Genomic DNA, 24,149 nt, shown 5'->3' on the forward strand with positions numbered 1-24,149 from the left:
TTCATATCACTGTACTTTATGCAAGCATGTAGAAACTTTCTTAACCCGGCACTATGATTACAACCAATTTCTGCATCACATATTTTGCTCTGATTCCCATCCCAGGAATTTCTGGGAAAAAAAAGCACAGGAAGGCAAGAATCCAACATTAGGACCCTGCGGATTTTAGCCGACATCTGCCCATCTTCTCACCATCTGTGTAATATTTTATCCCTCCTTCACTTATTAAAACCAATTCAGGAATGGAAACTATACTCCAACCCCCTCGGAAGGGTGCCTTAAAAATGAAAACACTTTTATGTATTGTTGCAACAAAGCCTGAAAAAGAGTGTTTTCCAAAAGCCACTCTTTAATAATTCCCTGTCATCTATATCTAACATTTTTCTTTATGTGACGATCGCCTCTCCATCATCCCTCCAATCAACAAGACTCAGATTTTGCCATAATTAAGACCACTGCAGCCAAGAATCACTTTTAAATGTTTAAAAGGCCACGCTGTTTTTCTCCCTCCCGTCTTTTTCCGGGAGCTAATTCAAAGCCTTAAGCGCCCGTTCTTCCTTTTTTCACTCGTCGAATTCCCAGACGCTCGACGCTAGCGGGCGGACGAGGGGTATGCGACTGATGCGGGGCCGTGCAGACAAATCAGCTCTCGCCTCAGTCAGCTGCAGACTGGCATCATCTCCAGTCCTGACACGTCTTCCTCATGTTCATGCATCTCGCCACTCATCCTCACTCACTCCCTCTCTTTAGCTGCCAGCTCTCTACTAATGGAAGCACACTGAAAATCTCTTTTTAATGTTGTAGCTAATCATGAGTTGTGCTTCATGTTGAATGTTATACACTAGTCACTCACTAGCCACACTATTATAAAAATGACTCCAGTCATAAAAAGGGTCAAATAAACATCAAGGGGTGTAAGAACAGTTCTTGCATTGGATATCACCGTAATTTTCGGACTATAAGACGATACTTTTTTCCCCCTCATTTTGAATCCTGCGGCTTATAGTCCAGTGTGTCTTATTTGTTGATTTATTTGGGTTATAGGTAACACTTTATTTGATAGCGGCGTCATACGATTGCCCTAAGACCGTCATAGTTATGATATGACGGTATCATGGGCATTAAAGAATGCTTTTGTTGCTGAATGCTTATATATAAGTGTCACCCGGCAAAATATGGTACTATCTCCATTTATGTCCATCTCAGCTCTTTTACATCCATTCAAAAGTGAGATAATTTTCCAGATGACACAAAATGTTATCTGTCATAAGCATGGCAATGTCTTGTCTTCATCATGATGGTCTTATGGAGCCACTGTTAAATGTGTTACCAAAATACCAGAACTAACAATTAATGAAACAACTAGAACAGTAACTGAAGAAATAATGAGCACAGAACGCGAATTTTGATTGTTATTTACAACTGGAGCGCTGCCACGCATGCTAGGAGGCATGTTGGACAACAACAGTGTTGACAGCAGGTGGCAGCAGAGGTTGACCTTCCCCCCCAAGTGAGCAGTGATGGCCAAATGACATGACACTGTCATGGGCGTTAATGAATGCATTTGACAGATGTCATCAAGTGTCATCTGGCAGATTATGTCACTAACTCACTAACCATTTAGGTCCAGCTTGGATCTTTGACATCGATTCAAAAGTGAGATAATTTCCCAGATAACACTAAATGACATCTAGTACAATCACTTAGTATAATCACTCATTAATGCTCATTACAGCAACATGTCATAATCATGGTTGTCAAATGACAGTCTTGTGGTGCCACTGTCAAATAAAATGTTACCAAATACCATAACTAGCAGTTAATGAAACGACTGGAACAATAACTGAAGAAATAACATGAATTTCAATTGTTATTTATATCTGTAGCGCTGCAATGCATGCTAGGAGGCATGTTGGACGACAACAGTGTTGACATTAGGTGGCAGCAGAGGTTGACTATCTCCCGCAAGGGAGCAGTAACGGCCAAATGTTGGTTCATTTGGTCTCATGACAGTTGAGGGAGATTATCAGTGGTCTTGTATGTCTTCCATTTTCTAATACAGTGATACCTCAGCTCACGAACATAATTGGTTCCCAGAAAGTGTGTGTAAGGCGAAAAGTTCGTCTTCCGAACATTTATTTCCCATAAGAAACCATTAAAATGAGAATAATCCGTTCCCAGGTCCCCATAAAACATAATTTTCTACTAAATAAGCCTTAAAACTACACAAAAATATACCTTATTTTATGTATAAGAAATGTGCTATTGTATTATAATTAAAGAAATAAACTGTACTGTATAATAAAGTCGTTTTATTTACCTTTGTGATGGTAGTTGATGGCTTGATGGAATGGAGTGGGAGGAGGAGGGAGGGAGGGAGTTACTGTTTGGAAGGAGAGTGTTACCGGCAAAGTGCGCAGTTAGCGTAGACTCCACTGCTGTGCCCCCCACATGCTTTTGGTTGTTAATAAAAGTGCCCACAAAAAGCCATCCGACGCCTCTGGGTGTTAGTATGCACGCCGCCACCTTTCTGGAGAGGAAATCGGGCGAACCGAAGACAAGCGACGACAACGAGCCAACGTGACTCGCCGGTCCACTTCTTACTACGGTGGGAAGCTGAAAGCACCGCCAATTACCAGTCGAGGGCGAATTGGTAGCACGAGTTACCTTCCATAAGTACTGTAGGTAACTCTTTTTCGGTCCCATAATAGCAAAAGTACACTCAATATGGTCCAAAATGTCTATCAAACACAAACCACGTCCGCACTCAACGAAAGTGAGGGGACGAACTGGGACGCCGTGAGCGTGCGTCAGCTTCTCGTGGCGCTTTTCGACCGCGTGAATTGGTTCGTCCGCCGAAAACTAGTTCGTCAGCAGAGACTATATGCTCGCGAATTTAATGTTCTTGAGGCGAAAAGTTCGTGAGCTTAAGCGTTCGTGAGCTGAGGTATCACTGTAATTGCTCCCACAGTTGATTTCTTTACGCCAAGCGTTTTACCAATTGCAGATTCAGTTTTCCCAGCCTGGTGCAGGTCTACAATTTTGTCTCTGGTGTCCTTCGAGAACTCTTTGGTCTTGGCCATAGTGGAGTTTGGAGTGTGACTGACGGACTGAGGTTGTGTACAGGTGTCTTTTATACCGATAATGAGTTAAAACGGGTTCCATTAATACAGGTAATGAGTGGAGCCTTGTTAGAAGAAGTTAGACCTCTTTGACAGCCAGAAATCTTGCTTGTTTGTAGGTGATCAAATAGTTATTTTCCACTGTAATTTGGAAAAAAAAATTCCACATTCTGTCCCTCATGGTAGATAGATAGATAGATAGATAGATAGATAGATAGATAGATAGATAGATAGATAGATAGATAGATAGATAGATAGATAGATAGATAGATAGATAGATAGATAGATAGATAGATAGATAGATAGATAGATAGATAGATAGATAGATAGATAGATAGATAGATAGATAGATAGATAGATAGATAGATAGATAGATAGATAGATAGATAGATAGAATCTGTCTTTTATACCGATGAGTTAAAACAGGCGCCATTAATACAGGTAACGAGTGGAGCCTCGTTAGACCTCTTTGACAGCCAGAAATCTTGCTTGTTTGTAGGTGACCAAATACTTATTTTCCACTCTAATTTGGAAATACTTTCTTTAAAAATCAAACAATACGATTTTCTGTTGTTTTTTTTCCACATTCTGCCTTTCATGGTTGAGGTTTACCCATATTGACAATTATTGGCCTCTCTAATCTTTTCAAGTAGAAGAACTTGCACAATTGGTGGTTGACTAAATACTTATTTGCCCCACTGTATCGTCCAAAAGACTAAGACGAAAATTAAAAGGGCTGCCAAAAACAACACTGAAAGGCACCATACCAGTATTCGTCCGCTCTATACAAATAAAACACTATTTTCATGATAATAAGAAGGGACGGCTGGCACCCTAACATGGCTACGTATTCGCGAGCCATGCCTCGAGTTCATGCGAGTGAAACTCTGGAACACCTAGTTGGAATGTGGCCAGATGATTATTGGCATGGTGAATCACAGCTTTTGCACTGGCCTGCTATAACACGCCAAAACGTCCAACTAGATGACTCGCAGAAACGCATATGGGAAGCCTGAGGCATCACATCGCTGTGATCCAAGTTGAGACAAGTTTAGAAAGAGCACTGTCCTCTTAACTTGATAGTTTTACCTCACTAGAAACATTTTAACCTGAAGGACTTTGTACTCTTCACCAACAACGCAACTGGATTTTGGCCTGTTTGACTGCCGCTTCAGTGAGGTGGTTGCTGTTCCGAAAACTAAAAATAAATCATCTCCATGTGAATCCATGTGCCAGTGGCCTATCTGATTCCCAATCTGTGCTCCCGAGAAGACTTGACCTCGGAGATAAAGCGCTTAGCCGCAAAACGCTTGATAATTTACAAGGCTTTGTGCTGGCGATTAGACGGAAACATTTAATTCGTCCGCCCGCCACACTAAAATGTGAGTTTAGATTCGTCGCCGAGTTTGCTGCCAACTATCGGACAAAAACATTAATCCGCGTGGTTTTATTCAAGCACATCTGGAAGGCTGGCAACATGTGGATTACGCCGTCCGGCCTCGTAATCCGAAATGGTGATGAGAGTCTTAAAGATGCACAGCTGGATACAAGGAGGAGGAGTTGTATTTTCTCTCCCCGACATTTACATGAACCCAACTATCAGGTTAGAATTAATTTATGTCCATATTAGAATGTCCCAGTGGAGACAGAGTGTCTACATTTCACCTGCACAGACTTGCATTAGCCAAAAAGATGGAGAAATACGAGCACAAAAGTGTCAAAAGTAGCCTTCCAGGCAAAAAGACGTTCAAAGACTGGCCGTCGCAAGTGTACTTTAACCTGGAGCCAGTGTTTAAAACATTTTGGGGGAGTGAGCGAAATTCAATGAACTTGCAATGAAAAAAACAAAAGAAAATGGGGGAAAAAATTAAATCATTACAGTTTTACGCAAAAATCCAAAAATGGGCTCGACAAAAGTATTGGCATCCATTGAAAAAACATGCGATGCTTCTCTAATTTGTGTAATTAACAGCACCTGTTACTTACCTGTGGCTGATAACAGGTGGTGGCGATAACTAAATCACACTTGCAGCCAGTTAAAATGGATTAAAATTGACTTGACCTCTGTCCTGTGTCCTTGTGTGGACCACATTGAGCATGTAGAAAAGAAAGAAGACCGAAGAACTGTATGAGTACTTGAGAAGCAATCTCAAGGCTACAAGTCCATCTCCAAAGACCTGAATCTTCCTTTGTCTACCGTGCGCAGTGTCATTAATTAATGTAAAAACCATCCAAACCCAACGGAAAATAAAACAGTCCCTTTTAAAGATGTCCCGATCAATCGGCGTCCCGATCGATCGGGTCCGATCACGTCATTTTCAAAGTATCGGAATCGGCAAAAAAATATCGGACATGCCTTTTTTTAATATATATAATTTTTAGGGCTGTTAATTATTTTTTTTAAATCAATCACGTTCAAATATGCCCCGCTCAGAGAGATTTAAATGACAGTACACAGTGAAACGCTCACTTGTTGTGTTTTATGGAGTTTTGCCGCCCTCTGCTGGCGCTTGGGTGCGACTGATTTTATAGGCTTCAGCATCCATGAGCATTGTGTAAGTAATTCTTGACATCATCAATGGCGCGCTATTAGTTTATTTTTTGATTGAAAATTTTACAAATTTTATTAAAACGAAAACATTAAGAGGGGTGTTAATATAAAATTTCTCTAACTTGTACTAACATTTTTCTTTTAAGAACTACAAGTCTTTCTATCCATGGATCGCTTTAACAGAATGTTAATGTTAATGCCATCTTGTTGATTTATTGTTATAATAAACAAATAGTCATTATGTACCGTATGTTGAATGTATATATCCATCTTGTGTCTTATCTTTCCATTCCAACAATAATTTACAGAAAAATATGGCATATTTTATAGATGGTTTGAATTGCGATTCATTACGATGAATTAATTTTTAAGCTGTAATTAACTCGATTAAAAATTGTAATCGTTTGACAGCCCTAATAATTTTTAATTAAATTGTTTTCTAATTGTATTAATGTTACAGACAAAATGTCTTGCACTCATCCAGTCTTTAGTTTTGGCTTAAGGTAGGGTTATCAAATTTATCGCGTTAACGGCGGTAATTAATTTTTTTTTAATTAATCACGTTAAAGTATTTAACGCATGCGCTGCACGAGCCACTCACGCAATTTCACATTCAATCTATAATGGCGTCGTTTTACCTATATATAGAGCTAAAAGGCAGCGTAAAATGAGTAGAGTGAATTTGGCAGCCTTTAGAGCCCTTTTTTAATTGGCTAAAGCCTTACAATCCCTCTCTTAACATTAGAAATATCGTGGGAAGCAATGTGGGGAAGAAAGGTAGTAGTTGATCTTTTTCTTAACACCCTACGTTGTTTCCCAACACAGAGAAGATATATCAATTGGTGCCACTTTGCACAGTCATGGTTGCACTTCCCATCATGCATTTGGCCAGAACAGTTAAATGGCTACAGTATCATTTACTGAAAGCTCAACAAATACACTAGATGGCAATATTTAGTCACAATATATAAAGTCACATTTGTCCTTTAAGAATTACAAGTCTTTCTATTCGTGGATCCCTCTCACAGAAAGAATGTTAATAACGTAATTGCCATCTTGATGATTTATTGTCATAATAAAAAAATACAGTACTTATGTACTGTATGTTGAATGTACATATTCGTCCGAGTTTTATTCATTTTTTTTCTTAATGCATTGCCAAAATGTATATGATCGGGAAAAATTATCTGGAATGATTGGAATTGAATCATGAGTAAAAAAACATGATCGGAACAACCCTAGTCCCTTTACATGCAGACGCCGACGGATAGTACAGGTTGACACTGCTGTACCCTCGGACTGCAGGACAGCTTGAACTTGTTTGGATGTTAGTCGAGGTTCTTTATCCACCAACCGCACATCTTTCGTTGAAAACTCTCATCAATTGTTCTTTTCCATCCACATCTAAGGAGGTCAGTCAAAATGCCATGGGCTTTACACTTATTGATAACACTGCGCACAGTAGACACAGGAACATTCAGGTCTTTGGAGATAGACTTGTAGCCTTGAGATTGGCCAAGCTTCCTCACAATTTTTCTCCTCAGACAGTTCTTTGTCTTCTTTCTTTTCTACATGCTCAATGTCGTACACACAAGGACACAGGACAGAGGTCGAGTCCATTTTAATCCATTTTAACTGGCTACAAGTGTGATTTAATTATTGCCACCACCTGTTATGTGCCACAGGTAAGTAACCGGTACTGTTAATTACACAAATTAGAGAAGCATCACATGATTTTTCAAAGGGTGCCAATAATTTTGTCCGGCCAATTTTTTTGAGTTTTTAAAATGATAATGATTTTTTTTTTTCTTTTGTGTTTTTTCATTGCAAACAAAATAAATAAAAGTATTGCTAACAAAGCATTTGTAATTGCAATCATTTTCTGGGAGAAATTGAGCATTATCTGACAGAATTGCAGTGGTGCCAATCATATAAAATAAATAGCACTTACACCATAGTTTAATGAAAAGAAGCAGAATAGAGGGCATAAAAGATAGACAACGCCATCTTATCACAGAAGCCCAATGCGTCATGAGCAAGATTGACGCACCAACTCTTGCAATCAGTTCTCCCGGGCACTCCAGGACAAAGAGCAGGGCGCTTTGTCCCAAAACAAGTAGCATCAGAGAACACCCTCGCCCAACCAGGATAACAAGATGATAGTGTGTGCACCTTGGACGTGTAGACCTGCGTTGGTCGCCGTGGCAACCACGTCCCAGCCACAAAAGATGATGCACGAACCTGACCTGCCACAGAGGGATTATCCCAAGACAACAACTAAGCCAAGCCACGCCTTCGGCCCGGCACACTCCAACTCAGCTTTCAAAAAGAACTGAACATTTAGATAACACGGTCGTTGCACGGGAACATTTCTATGTAGCCTTGTTTTGCCGACCCTGGATCCAGCAAGGTCTCTCCGTCGTCTGTTTTTGCCTTGTTTTTGACCATTGTCAACGAATAAATTGTCAACCTGTTTTCGGTTAGCCTTCTGCAAACTTTTGGAACACGGAGTTAGTACAAAGCGTTAACACCGGAGTGAACGCGCGGAATGTTGGCCCTTCCGGCCGACTTGTATGAGCGGTGCCAGCGGAACACCCATTTCGTTCGGCTGTCGCTGTTTCCGCGGCCCAATTCCTTCAAAATGAAGATATTACTACCAAAGCATTTGTAATCGCAATCATTTTCTGAGAGAAATTGAGCATTATCTGGCAGAATCGCAGGAGTGCCAATACTTTTGGCCATCAGTGTAAATCAGGTTTTTTTTTCCCTCAGTAGTGTTATTTATTTCCTGGCTTTTTTTCTGTGAAGAACCAAGAGAGAGTTATTTGGTTATTATCGATTTAATTAATAGTGTTATTATTATTTATTATATTATATATTATTATTAATTGTGTTATTATTATTTATTATATTACATTATTAGGGCTGTCAAATGATTAAAAATTTTTATCGAGTTAATCACAGCTTAAAAATGAATTAATCGTAATTAATCGCAATTCAAACCATCTATAAAATATATTTTTCTGTAAATTATTGTTGGAATGGAAAGATAAGACACAAGACGGATCTTAATATTCAACATACAGTACTTAAGTACTGTATTTGTTTATCATAACAATAAATCAACAAGATAGCAATAACAATATTAACTGTTAAAACGATCCATGGATAGAAAGACTTGTAGTTCTTAAAAGATAAATGTTAGTACAAGTTATAGAAATTGTATATTTAAACCCCTCTTAATGTTTTTGTTTTGATAAAATTTGTAAAACTTTCAATCAAAAAATAAACTAGTAGCTCGCCATTGTTGATGTCAATAATTACACAATGGTGCTGAAACCCATAAAATCAGTCACACCCAAGCGCCAGCAGAGGGCGACAAAACAAGTGCACATGACACTATGCTGTCATTTTAATCTGTTTGAGCGGGGCATGTGCGTTAAATGCGTCAAATATTTTAACGTGATTACTTTTTAAAAATTAATTACTGCCCGTTAACGCGGTAATTTTGACAGCCCTATATATTATATTATATTGTAGTTATTATTTTTTTTATTTTATTTACTTTTGTTCCGTGAAGAATCCAGAAAGGGTTATTTGATTGAGGCTTTCTGAAAAACAATAAATTTTTACATTGAGGCATTCCTGCAATCGTTACACCTTTTCTGTTGCAAACTGACCCCGGCCCCTGATCAGAGAAGGGAAAAGTTATGTGGCCCTCACAGGAAAAAGTTTGGGGACCCGTGGTGTAAATAGTAATCATGATCAGTCGATTGCTGCCAACCTTCCAAGAACAAATGGATTGGACGTCTTGCACAGTCAGTGGGTTTTCACCTCAATCATGCCGGCGGCATTAAATGAACTGTACTACATTCTTGTTTTTAATTCATATTCCTGCCCGCCACCGCTTTGTTATTACTATTTTTTTCACACGGAGCTACTTTACTTGTTATGTTTGCAAGCCTGTGGGCGTCCAATAAACAGCAAAACGGGAAACTGACAGTTAAGCTTGATTTGTAAAGGCTCGATTTTAATTGCACGCACTTATTAGGAAGAGTTTTGATTTATTCATTCCCTCTAAAGTGGTTCCCCTGCGCTGGGAGGTGTTTAAAGTGAGCACGGGCAGGTTTACACTCCATTACTGGGCCTTTTGCCTGGCCTCCCCACTTGTTTGTCTCCCTTCAGATGTTCTCGCCGTGTGTGCAACCGCAGCCCTCAAAAGCCCGTGGCTTAAACACATCAGACAAGCTTTCTCCGAGCCAGCCAGCAAGCCAGCCCGCCTGCCAGCCTGTCGTCCTTCGCCGCTACAAGCGAAAGGATGCAAATTGTTCTCCCTCTTCTTCCCCCTCCGACTCTTGCGGCTTCACAGGCGGTCACGGCCCGTGTTTCGACGTCCTGATTTTCCACTGAGCTCTCCCGCCTCACTGTTGCTTTTGCCCTACAGAGACGTGGCGAGGATCTTACAAACATATACTAAACGAGCACGCCTGCCAGATTTGCCGCCGGGGCCCCCGGAACGACAAGAAAAAGGCCGCTGGATGAACTGCGGCGTGACAATGCAAAACAGATGGACACAAAGGAAGAGGAGGAAAGGCTGAAAAAGCTCATTCATAAGTTGGGACTTACATTTCTGCCAATGATGGGGTGGGAAAGTCACATGGATAATTGTTGCAGTAATACTACGATGCAATGCTACTCAAAAACCGCATGTAAACTTTGTTCAAGTGATCATTTTTGTGAGGAAATGTCAAACAACCCATAGACCGCTAGCTGCTTTCACTAACAGACTAGCATTGTCGCATTGTACTTCGATATATTTACGTAAAATAAATGCTCACTGCACATTATTTTTTTGCTTCTAACCAAGAATTGTGACTGTTTTACGTCCATATCTGTAAAGAATTTGGGGATTTAAGCATTTGTTCACAAGAATTTTCATTGGAAAACCTCTGTTTACATCAGGCGGCCGCTAGCTACATGAATTAACAGGCTAGCATTGTACTTGGACATATTTACTTAAAATAAATGCTAACTGCACGTTTTTTTGCTTTTAACCAAGAATCGAGACTGTTTTACGTCAATATGTATAAAGAATTCAGGGATTTAAGCATTTATTCACAAGAATTTTCACCGGAAAAGCTCTGCTTACATCAGGCGGCCGCCAGCTACATTCCCTAACAGACTAGCATTGTACTTTGACATATTTACTTAAAATAAATGCTAACTGCACGTTTTTTTGCTTTTAACCAAGAATCGAGACTGTTTTACGTCCATATCTATCAAGAATTCGGGGATTGAAGCATTTATTTACAAGATTTTTCACTGGAAAAGCTACGTTTACATCAGGCGGCCGCTAGCTACATTCACTAACGGACTAGCATTGTATTTTGTACATATTTACGGAAAAGAAATGCTAACTGCACTTTTTCTTTTTTTATTTGCTTTTAACCAGGAATCGGACTGTTTTAAGTCCAGAGGACTGAAGAATTAAGGGGATTTACGTATTTATTCACAAGAATTTAAATTAGGCGGCTCCTCACTATATTAACTAAAACACTAGCATTGTACTTCAACATATTTACGTAAAGTAAATGCTAACTGCACATGTTTTTTGCTTTTAACCAAAAATCAAGATTGTTTTACGTCCATATCTATCAAGGATTTGGGGATTTAAGCATTTATTCACAAGAATTTTCACCGGAAAAGCTCTGTTTACATCAGGCGGCCGCTAGTTTCATTCACTAACAGACTAGCATCGTACTTCGATATATTTACGTAAAATAAATTCTAACTGCGCTTTTTTTTTTTTTTTTTGGCTTTTAACCAAGAATCGAGACTGTTTTACATCCATATCTATAAAGAATTCGGGGATTTAAGCATTTATTCACAGGAATTTACCTCAGGCTGCTCCTAGCTACATTCACAAAGACACTAGCATTGTACTTTGACATATTTACTTAAAATAAATGCTAACTATAGATTTGTTTTTGCTTTTAACCAAGAATCGACGAGACTGTTTTACGTCAATATCTATAAAGAATTCAGGGATTTAAGCATTTATTCACAAGAATTTTCACCGGAAAAGCTCTGTTTACATCAGGCGGCTGCTAGCTACATTCACTAACAGACTAGCATTATACTTCGACATATTTACGTAAAATAAATGCTAACTGCACTTTTTTTTGCTTTTAACCAAGAATCGAGACTGTTTTACGTCCATATCTATCAAGAATTCAGGGATTTAAACATTTATTCACAAGAATTTACATGAGGCGGCCGGTAGCTATATTCACTAAAAGACTAGCATTGTACTTTGACATATTTACATAGAATAAATGCTAACTGCACGTTTTATTTTTTTGCTTTTAACCAAGAATCGAGACTGTTTTACATCAATATGTATAAAGAATTCAGGGATTTAAGCATTTATTCACAATAATTTTCACCGGAAAAGCTCTGTTTACATCAGGCGGCCGCCAGCTGCATTCCCTAACAGACTAACATTGTACTTTGACATATTTACTTAAAATAAATGCTAACTGCACGTTTTTTTGTTTTTAACGAAGAATCGTGACTATTTTACGTCCATGTCTATAAATAATTTAGGGATTTAAGCATTTATTCACAAGAATTTTCACCAGAAAAGCTCTGTTTACATAAGGTGACCGCAAGCTACATTCACCAACAGGCTAGCATTGTACTTTGACATATTTACATAAAATAAATGCTAACTGCAGGGTTTTTTTTTTTTTTTTTTTTGCTTTCAACTAAGACTCGAGACTGTTTTACGTCCATATCTATCAAGAATTCGGGAATTTAAGCATTTATTTACAAGAATTTTCACCGGAAAAGCTCTGTTTACATCAGGCGGCCGCTAACTACATTCACTAACAGACTAGCATAGTATTAGTAGCATAGTATAGCATAGCATAGTACTTTGACATATTTACGGAAAAGAAATGCTAACTACACTTTTTTTTTTTTTTTTTTTTTTGCTTTTAACCAAGAATCGAGACTGTTTTACGTCCAGATGGATAAAGAATTAAGGGGATTTACGCATTTATTCACAAGAATTTATATTAGACGGCTGCTCGCTATATTTACTAAAACACTCGCATTGTACTTTGACATATTTACGTATAGTAAATGCTAACTGCACTTGTTTTTTGCTTTTAACCAAGAATGAAGATTGTTTTACGTCCATATCTATCAAGAATTTGGGGATTTAAGCATTTACTCACAAGAATTTTCACCGGAAAAGCTCTTTTTACATCAGGCTGCCGCTAGCCTACAGAATTAAGGGGATTTAAGTATTTTTTCGCAAGAATTTACATTAGGCGGCTGCTCGCTATATTAACTAAAACACTAGCATTGTACTTCGACATATTTACTTAAAATAAATGCTAACTGCACGTTTTTTTTTTGCTTTAACCAAGAATCGACGAGACTGTTTTACGTCAATATGTATAAAGAATTCAGGGATTTAAGCATTTATTCGCAAGAATTTTCACCGGAAAAGCTCTGTTTACATCAGGCGGCTGCTAGCTACATTCACTAACAAACTAGCATTGTACTTCGACATATTTACGTAAAATAAATGCTAACTGCACTTTTTTTTGCTTTTAACTAAGAATCGAGACTGTTTTACGTCCTTATCTATCAAGAATTCAGGGATTGAAACATTTATTCACAAGAATTTACATGAGGCGGCCGCTAGCTATATACACTAAAAGACTAGCATTGTACTTCGACATATTTACATAGAATAAATGCTAACTGCATGTTTCTTTTTGCTTTTAACCAAGAATCTAGACTGTTTTACGTCAATATGTATAAAGAATTCGGGGATTTAAGCAATTATTCACAAGAATTTTCACCGGAAAAGCTCTGTTTACATCAGATGGCTGCTAGCTGCATTCACTAACATACTAGCATTGTACTTCGACATATTTACGTACAATAAATGCTAACTGCACGTTTTTTTTGTGTGTGTTTTTTTTTTGCATTTAACCAAGAATCGAGACCGTTTTACGTCCATATCTATAAAGAATTCGGGGATTTAAGCATTTATTCACAAGAATTTTCAACGAAAAAAGCTCTTTGTCTGTGATTCCACGCGGTCAGCTTTAATGGCCTCACCAACAATGCAGGCCCCCTATTTATCGGCCCCGTACCTTTCAATACATTATGAAGTCTATGAACAAACATTACAGGACTGACTTAATATTGGGAAAACAAATACAAATAAAGATACCATAGGAATAATCAGGCAAACTAGAGCTGGGTTAAAGTTATTTGGCAAGAATGTTTTTTTATTTTATGGTTTTTTTATGGTTTTTAGTTTTTTAGGTTTACACTTTCCCCTTTTGTTGAGCTACTTCCAACTATAAATGATAATAAATGGCACAGGAACCTAATAACTAATATGCATAAGTTGTACTTTGTCATCATTTATCGTTTCCAGTTGCTGCCATCCAACATTAATGCATCCACTCATCATTTCTCTTTTTCTCGCCAAGGACAATTTCCCAGAAAAAGTTTGGAGTTGGCAAACCACGTTGCCATGGGGACACGTGAAGAATGCGGTGTGTCACAATTCAAGGGTGAGTAAATTACCCTCCGAATAAACAACATGGAGACACGCACTCACCACCAATGCATATAAACTAACACATATGAGTCTCTGCAGCTGATGATGTCATATAAGACTAAACAAGCAGACATAGGTGTGATTTAGATTGCATTTAGCACACCAGTCGCCAGAACAGAACAAGCAATGAAAACATTTCATTCCAGGAATGCGACTAACTTCTCCCCGGCACTTGGCGGGGGACAACTGGGGTCTGGCTGGGAGTCAATCGCTGCATTCACACACATTTCCAAATCCCATCTACAAAAGCGCGAGGAGAAAAATCAAGAATGTCTCAAATAAGCAGCGGATCACGGCAAAAAGCATGCAAACCCCAGTGTAAGCCTCGCTAAATCTCTCATGTAACATCCCTAAAACATAATGCTGCTGTGCTATCATGTATCCTGAGGGGAGCGGGGAGCAGTACAAAGAGGGAGCCGGGGCATCTCCCATTACCACACTGCCTGCTAGCGACAAGTTTGCAGCTGAAAGACATTGACTACATGGATATTGCCCAGTTTTTGACCATTTGGAAAAAAAATAAAAAATAAATCATAACTGCTTTCTGCCATCTGCTTGATTCCCGTCTAACATCCCTCATAGGTCACTCCAAAGTCATGTCTTTTTTTTTCCCTCAGTGCACAAATTGCTAAAGCACTCCTCGCTTACTAATGAAAAAAGATTGCTCGGAGAACCTCAAGGATCAATATCAGTCCCGGCGTACATTAGCACTTGTTTGCAGCTATTGTCATCAGCATGCAGAAAGGCTACACCTCTGAATAAAGTGTCAATTGAAACGAGCCTGAATGCCACACAAGTCAAAGTTCACATAAAGGGTCATTGTGGTTTTACCTGAAGTAAAATACAGCAGTGAATTAAAGCACACAGTAAAAGAATAAGAAATTTAAAAATGTTTTCTTATATTAAATATAGGTGGCCTACGAGAAAATGATCCATGTTAGTGAGTTCCAGATTTGTTTCATCACCTCAAAATTCGGATTAAATGCAAATGTACTAAAAAGTTAAAAACAACTGAAATGTACCGTAATTTTCGGACTAAGAGCCGCTACTTTATTTTAACTTCATTTTGAATCCTGCGGCTAATAATCCAGTGCGGCTTATTTATGAATTTATTTGGGTTAATAGGTAACGCTTTATTCGACAGCAGCGTCATACGGCCGTCATAATTATCATATGACACTATCATGGGCATTACTGAATGCTTATGACTGATGTCATTAAGTGTCATCAGGCAAATTATGTCATGATATGATATGATTGTCTAATGACAGTCTTATGACGCCACCGTCAAATAAAGTGTGACCAAATACCATAACTAGCAATTAGGGCTGTCAAAATTATCGTGTTAACGGGCGGTAGTTCATTTTTTTAATTAATCACGTTAAAATATTTGACGCAATAGACGCACATGCCCCGCTCAAACAGATTAAAATGACAGCACAGAGTCATGTGCACTTATTACTTGTGTTTCTTGGTGGTTTTTCGCCCTCTGCTGGCGCTTGGTTGCGAGTGATTTTATGGGTTTAAGCACTCTGAGCATTGTGTAATTATTGACATCAACAATGGCGAGTTACTAGTTTATTTTTTGAATGAAAATTTTACAAATTTTATTAAAACGAAAACATTAAGAGCGGTTTTGATATATAATTTCTATAACTTGTACTAACATTTATCTTTTAAGAACTGCAAGTCTTTCTATCCATGGATCGCTTTAACAGAATGTTAATGTTAATGCCATCTTGTTGATTGTTATAATAAACAAATATAGTACTTATGTACAGTAAGTTGAATGTATATATCCGTCTTGTGTCTTATCTTTCCATTCCAACAATAATTTACAGAAAAATATGGCATATTTTATAGATGGTTTGAATTGCGATTAATTACAATTAATTTTTAAGCAGTGATTAACTCGTTTAAAAAATTTAATCGTTTGACAGTCCTACTAGCAACTAATTAAACAACTGGAACAGTAACTGGAGAAATAATTAGCACAGAACATGAATTTTGATTGTTATTTACATCTGTAGTGCTGCAATGCATGCTAGGAAGCATGTTGGACAGTAACTGTGTTGACAGCAGTGGTTAACTGTCTCCCCAAAGAGAGCAGTGATGACCAATGACACTGTCATGGGCGTTAATGAATGCTTATTACAGATATCATTAAGTGTCACCCAGCAAATTACGTCACTAACTCCATTCATGTCCAGCTCGGATCTTTTTCATCCATTCAAAAGTGAGATAATTTGCCGGATAACACTAAATCACATCTGTTGTAAGCATTCATTAATGCTCATGACAGTGTTATGTCATAACTATGATTTTCTAATGTCAAATAAAGTGTTACCAAATACCATAACTAGAAATTAATGAAACAACTGGAACAGTAACTGAAGAAATAATTAGCACAGAAAGTGAATTTTGATTGCTATTTCCATCTGTAGTGGTGCAATGCATGCTAAGAGGCATGTTAGACGACAACAGTGTTGACAACAGGTGGCAGCAGAGGTTGACTGGCTCCCCAAATGAAGCGTCTTGAAGCAATGAAGCTTTGCAACCAATTGCTTCAAAGCTTCATTGTGGTTCATGTGGTTGTATGATGCCGCTTTCAAATAAAGCGTTACTGGTTAATATGTTTAGGTGTAAATATCCCATAATACAGTGAGGACAGCTGGGTGTTATAGTTCAGTGCAACTTATCTATGAACACATTATGTTTTTGTGTCAAATTTGGAGGCTTATCGTAAGGTGCGCCTTATAGTGCGAAAATTATAGTAAAAGGCTGAGTGGTCACTTTTAAAACCGTCAGGGCCACCAGAATGCCGCTAATTCATTGTCAGTATCTCAGTACGCACCTAACGTTTTACTAAAAGACAACATGTTTCTGAAACCCCCAGCACACGGCCAAGCACCGGGAGTTTTTTTTTTTTTTTTTTTTTTTTTTTTTTAACATACCACTAGAGGGAGCCTGTATACCGCACTAGGGGGAGGGTCACTCCACTGGGGTATTGTTTGCCTATTTCCTATTCCAAAGTTTGAAACATTTTTTTAGGGCTGTCAAACGATTAAAAATTTTAATCGAATTAATTACAGCTTAAAAATTAATTAATCGTAATTGATCGCAATTAATTGCAATTCAAACCATCATAAAATATGCCATATTTTTCTGTAAATTATTGTTGGAATGGAAAGACAAGACAAAAGATGGATATATACATTCAACATACGGTACATAGGGACTGTATTTGTTTATTATAACAATAAATCAATAAGATGGCATTAACATTATTATTATAATAATTAACATTATTATCTGTTAAAGCGATCCATGGATAGAAAGACTTGTAGTTCTTATAATATAAATGTTAGTACAAATTATAGAAATTTTATATTAAAACCCCTCTTAATGTTTTTGTTTTAATAAAATTTGTAAAAATTTCAATCAAAAAAATAAACTAGTAGCCCGCCATTGTTGATGTCAATAATTACTTACACAATGCTCATGGGTGCTGAAGCCTATAAAATCAGTCGCACCCAAGCGCCAGCAGAGGGCGGCAAAACTCCATAAAACAAAATTAACATGTGGGCATTTCTCTACTGTCTTTTAAACCTGTCTGAGCCGCATGTGCGTTAATTGTGTCAAATATTTTAACGTGATTAATTTTAAAAATTAATTACCGCCCGTTAACGCGATAATTTTGACAGCCCTAATTTTTTTTTAAAAACCACACAGAAGAGTTAAAGTACATTTAATTAGTTTTATTATCTAAAATATCGTATTTACCCCTGGTAGCAGCTACCTACTCGAGTTCTGCACGTTAGCAAGTTCACACAGTTTAATGTCCTGCTAACTCTGATGCAGGTCGGACTTTCAGCAGCAAAATGAGTGGCGTGTTCCCCTTTTCCGCAGCATTTATTCTATATTATTTAAAATATCGTATTTACCCCAGGTTTTTATTTTTTATTTATTTTTTTATTAATATTCAATTCTAATCCTATTTTCCTCAATTGCTCTTATTTTCTTAAACTCTTATTGTCTTTTTACCCACTAAAAAGTACAAATAACCACATCACTGGCGCACTGAAAAAAATAACTGGTGGATTTACTTGATAAAATCATTGTAACAATTTGCACTTACTTACACATAAATAAAATAAAAACTTGGAAGAAGGGGGTATAACTCAGTTCACCACATTTTCTCACAGTTTAATTAACGTTAAGAGTAGAAAACACAAACAGGAGGACACTTCTCTCTAAGCAGCTACCTACTCGAGTTCTGCACGTTAGCAAGTTCACACAGTTTAATGTCCTGCTATCTCTGATGCAGGTCGGACTTTCAGCAGCAAAATTAGTGGTGTGTTCCCCTTTTCCGCAGCATTTATTTTTGATTATTTAAAATATCGTATTTACGACAGGTTTTTTTTTCTTTTTGAATTAATATTCAATTCTAATCCTATTTTCCTCAATTACTCTTATTTTCTTAAACTCTTATTGTCTTTTTACCCACTAAAAAGTACAAATAACCACATCACTGGTGCACTGAAAAAATAACTGGTGGATTTACTTGATAAAATCATTGTAAAAATTTCCACTTACTTTTATTAAGTAACCTTGTGAACTCAACATAATATTGCAAGTAGTAAAATTTCCCTTATAAAAGTGCAAATTGTTACAATTTCATCAAGTAAATCCACCAATTATTTTTTTCAGTCTGTTTAAAAGTGAGCCAAAGCAACAGGTGTTGCTTCAAACTTTTAACCCCTGTGAGCATTTTACCCAATCGGCAACTCATAGAAATTCACTTCCGGAAAAGACAACATTTTCTAAATCCCCAATGTGTGTGTAATCTAATCAGAGCAGCAGAACAAACAGAGACCACTATTCATGTCAGCCGCACAGTCTCATCATTCACCGTCACGCGTTTCTTTCACGCGCACATCCACCGAACCTCCCAAACTCCTCTGAACGTCACCCCGCAAGGTTGCCGGGCGAGATTAAGGCACGAGCGAGGTGCAATATTGACAAGGCCGCGCTCCCTTGTAGCCGGAATGTCTCGTTGACGGACGGGGTGGAGGTCATATGTCAAAGTGACTCGCTTACAAAGGCTACCGTGCGGCCTGGGCCAGATAGGATTAGCAAACTCCTCCTCGGGGACTCAAATGTTTACCCCGCTTCTCTCACCGGGGACCTTGATGGCGGTAACGCACACTAATGGGTCACCTCTGACCACAATAAGCACACAACTGAATGAGCACTGAATCACAGTGAGGAGGGTTCTTAATATTTTACCTGTCTTAAATAATCAGCAATGCGTGTCCTTAAAAACTAGGGCGTAGGTTTGGTCTCAACATTGGTAGGGACGATATGGTGTAACCTGCATGTACACTTTTTGCTGGGGACGGGACATTCTTAATGATCAATGCAAAATAAATCTTTTATGTGTACTGGTTCAGCCTACACCGTTCAATTCAAACCTTTGTTTACAACATTTTGAAAAACTTCCAGGAAAAATGTCCAGATTTTATGAGCAAATTTAAATTGCATTATTTGAACATAATGTGTATTCACCTGAGTTTTTGAACACCTGTAGGTCAAAAATACTAGTGGTTGATTCAGCTTAGATTTGCCTTTGACCGAACCAGAATTTTCATGATGACATGAACATTATTATAACGAACAAAACAAAGACAGTAACAAAACAGGAGCTGAAACAAACGCACAAATCCCAATCCGACACCGTGCCCAAAATATTATTAATAGGGCCGATAATATATTATGTTATCGGAGTTATTGGGATGACGTCATAATTCCTATTATCGAACCAATAATTATCGTGCACCTCTAGCAAAAAAACAAAAACAAAAAAACATTCGTCTTAAGACCACATTGTCTAAATAAAGAAATTAAATATAACTGAAAAAACGTCTTTGTCAGGGAATATAAAAAAAATGAATAAATCAAAATGGATGCTTTTGTCCACAAGCACAGCCAAACTCAACAAAAAAAATGAAAGCGCCAGTGGGCTCCTTTAAAATCACATAAATAAAATAAAAACTGGGAAGAAGGGGGTATAACTCGGTTCTCTACATTGCTCACAGTGTAATTAACGTTAAAAGTAGAAAACACCAACAGGAGGACACTTCTAAGCAGCTAGCTACTCGAGTTCTGCACGTTAGCAAGTTTACACAGTTTAATGTCCTGCTAACTCTGATGCAGGTTGGAGTTTCAGCAGCAAAATTAGTGGTGTGTTCCCCTTTTCCTGCAGCATTTATGTTTTTTTACTAGGGGTGTCAAACGATAAAAATTTTTAATCAAGTTAATTACAGCATAAAAATTATTTAATCGTAATTAATCGCAATTAATCGCAATTCAAACCATCTATATAATATGCCATATTTTTCTGTACATTATTGTTGGAATGGAAAGATAGATATATACATTCAACATACGGTACATAAGTACTGTGTTTGTTTATTACAACAATAAATCAACAACATTAACATTACAACATTCTGTTAAAGCGATCCATGGATAGAAAGACTTGTAGTTCTTAAAAGATAAATGTTACTAAAAGGTATAGAAATTTTATATTAAAACCCCTCTTAATGTTTTCGTTTTAATAAAATTTGTAAAATTTTTAATCAAAAAATAAACTAGCAGCCCGCCATTGTTGATGTCAATAATTATTTACACAATGCTCATGGGTGCTGAAGCCTATAACATCAGTCACACCCAAGCGCCAGCAGAGGGCGACAAAACTCCAAAAAAAACACAATTAACAAGATGACATTTCACTGTGCTGTCATTTTAATCTGTTTGAGTGGGGCATATGCGTTAATTGCGTCAAATATTTTAACGTGATTAATTTGAAAAATTAATCACCGCCCGTTAACGCGATCATTTTGACAGCCCTACTTTTTACATTTCTTACAGTGGCTGCTGCTGGCTGAAAAAAAAAGTATTATCCCTAATATCTAATGTCTGTGTGTGTGTGTTGGGGGGGGGCAAGTCATAAGCCAATCAAATGTGCGTTTAGGAGGGGAAAAAAATGGACTGGCACATTTACCAAGTGAATAGGGCTACATGTAAGTCTGAAGATAATAAAAATATTTCACCTAAGAATGGTACGGTCAATTACAACAATTAAAACATATGGAAAGACAATCTAAATGACCTATATAACTGAAGCCACTATATAATGCAAATAAAGTTGCTTAAAAGTTGGTGGGGACAATTTGAGCACCCTGAAAAGTTGGTCGTGTTTTGTCCCTACCGTCCCTATGCAAACCTACGCCCTTGGGTGCCCCTCGTGACTTGGTTATTTTCCTATTGTGGTACATTTTCTAATCTATAGTTTAAGAAAAACAAATCCATGTTGTTAAGAATGTATATTCTTGTATTACACCGATCCCCCCAGGGCTCCCCCGACATATGCGGCAACCCCTCCGGCCATACTTTGAACACACGAGCTCACTGACTTAACACCAGACAACTGCTTAGACAACAAAAATACAAAATGAGGATGATGGAGTGGCAACTAATCACAGCACATTTTTGAACGCGTAGCTGAGACGCACCTACAAATGCTATAGACAACTGAAATGCAAGTAAAAAAGTTGGGAGTGATTTATCAATGGATAGGACTAATAGCACACCTTAATGCTTCAAATAAAGCTTCCGGCAGCACTTTTATATATTGATGAAGTAAGGACGTGATAGATGTTGATAACTTTGCATGATTTATCATCTACGGACAAAGCTACTTGAAGGCAAATACAAGAGATAATAATATAGGTTTAAGTTTGAAAAAGATTCCCACCTAACAAAAACGCTGGTTGGTTTCTTAAAAAAAAAAAAAAAAAAAACCGCGCTTTTATCAACAGAGCCACGCAGCGGCTGAAGCAGGTGCATCCCATAATGCCCAAGACAGGTCTGCCTGCCTGCTTACCTGTACTCTCTGCAGATGTCACTTCGCAGCCGCACTGCGGATGCAAGAGAGGCACGTCCAAAAAAGAAGAGAAAAAAGCAATGACCCTCCTGTTCCCAAAAAACACGCAAAAAAAGAATCTTGTAAATAATCCTGCCCGGTAGGCGAGTCCACTTTAAATCCACACTCCCAAATAATACTTTACGAGCTTGCAGCAGCGGACCTCCAGCAGCATCAGCAGCAGCGTTCCCCGGTCAGCCGGAGCTTAACACGCCGCTCTGCGCGCACTGACAGCCGGCCGCCGCACCTGCCATGCCTCGGCGAGGACGCACTTTGCTGGAGGGGAGAATGAAAACGAGGAGATTGGCGTGTGTGTGCACGGAGAGTTTGGGATGCTACTCGGTGCGGCGCTCGTGCTCAAGTGACGCTCAAGGGGTGGCTGCAGCAGAGTGGGAGTGTGAGGATGATGATGAGGAGGAGGGAGCAGGGAGGAGGAGGAAGAGGGATGCCTCGGAGTTGGCCGCTTTTGCCCTTCACACTTAAAGAGGACGACGCCGTTCCACGCACCAGGAAAGCGAAGAAAACAATAATAAAAATCACCTCAGCGTGCATGAGCGTCATTTTAACTATATAAAATTTAAAAAAATCAAAAGGCACTTTGGGGGGGCAAGTTTCCTAAATGAGCCCCCAAGAGCACATTTCCATACAAAGACAGCATGGGTGTTGCAGGGGGTGATTAAAATCTGCATTATTCCGTGTGCTGCTCTTTGATGAGCTTTTAAACGCTTGAGGGGTGTGTACAATTAGTGCAATTAGTATTCAAGCGGCCTCATTATGTAATACGTGGAGGTGGAGGGCTAAAAGCACCTTTAAATTGGGCGAAATCTGATTAGAATGTCTTCAATTTGCTGCCAGTGGGCTCTTTTTGGGGGGGTCTTGAGCATCCGGACTGACTCCCTCCTTTCTAATTCCCTCCTGCTTGCAGAAAGCACTCGAGGGGGACTCCTTGTTGTTGAAACTCTGCATCAGAGCGCCACCTACAGGCTAAAAATAAAGTGCAGGATGCTCAGGACTAAGGAGCATCGCCTGTGGTGGCAATGGATACTACACTTCGTTGACGTACTTATTTTAATAGACCTTTTTATGTATTAATGATTTTTTTTTCTGTAAAATATTGTTTATTTCGACTTTATTCTTTTGTGACATTTAAATTTGCCTCTATTAACAGTCAATGGCAGTCAATGAGTTGAATTAAAAAACAACAACCAATATTTAATGCACTTTAAAGCATGTTTATTTTAATATTTCACGCGGTGTTTTATGCTCCTGAATGAAATGGACCGCTTGAATGTATGTGGAAGCGGTCGTTTTATATACAGTGCCCTCCATAATTATTGGATTTATAATAATTATGTGTTTTTTAGCTTCTAATATTGTTTTTTTTCTAAATAATATGGGACCTTAATGGAAAAAAAGAGAAAAATCCAACCTTCAATACAAGTGCATTTATTCAGTGAGGGGAAAAATCCCAAATAAACAAATAATTATTTGACATCAAATAATGTGTGTCACAATTATTAGCACCCCTGGTATTAATACTTTGGACAACCCCCTTTTGCCAACAAAACAAGGTCTGGGGACTGAGATGGCCATGGGAGGAGCTTGATTTTGTGTCTGGTGAACCATTTCTGTGTAGATTTGGCCATGTGTTTAGGGTCATTGTCTTGCTGAAAGACCCAGTGACGACCCATCTTCAGCTTTCGGGCAGAGGGCAACAGATTTTGATTTAAAATGTCCTGGTATTTCAAAGCATTCATGATGCCATGCACCCTAACAAAGTTCCCAGGGCCTTTGGAAGCGAAACAGCCCCACAGCATCACTGACCCACCCCCATACTTC

The 24,149-nt window shown here is 38.3% G+C and overlaps 1 protein-coding gene across 1 annotated transcript in view; it reads right to left on the reverse strand.

Moving 5' to 3' along the window:
* Window positions 1-22,736, reverse strand: part of plxna4 (plexin A4) — a 339,249-nt gene extending 316,513 nt beyond the window's left edge. Inside the window, exon 1 of the mRNA XM_057855551.1 lies at window positions 22,272-22,736. The gene's annotated coding sequence lies outside the window, so the exon portion shown is untranslated. The remainder of the gene's footprint in view (window positions 1-22,271) is intronic.
* Window positions 22,737-24,149: the final 1,413 nt, after the last annotated feature.

This window comes from Corythoichthys intestinalis, chromosome 13, assembly GCF_030265065.1.
Source record: "Corythoichthys intestinalis isolate RoL2023-P3 chromosome 13, ASM3026506v1, whole genome shotgun sequence".
Lineage (NCBI taxonomy): Eukaryota > Metazoa > Chordata > Actinopteri > Syngnathiformes > Syngnathidae > Corythoichthys > Corythoichthys intestinalis.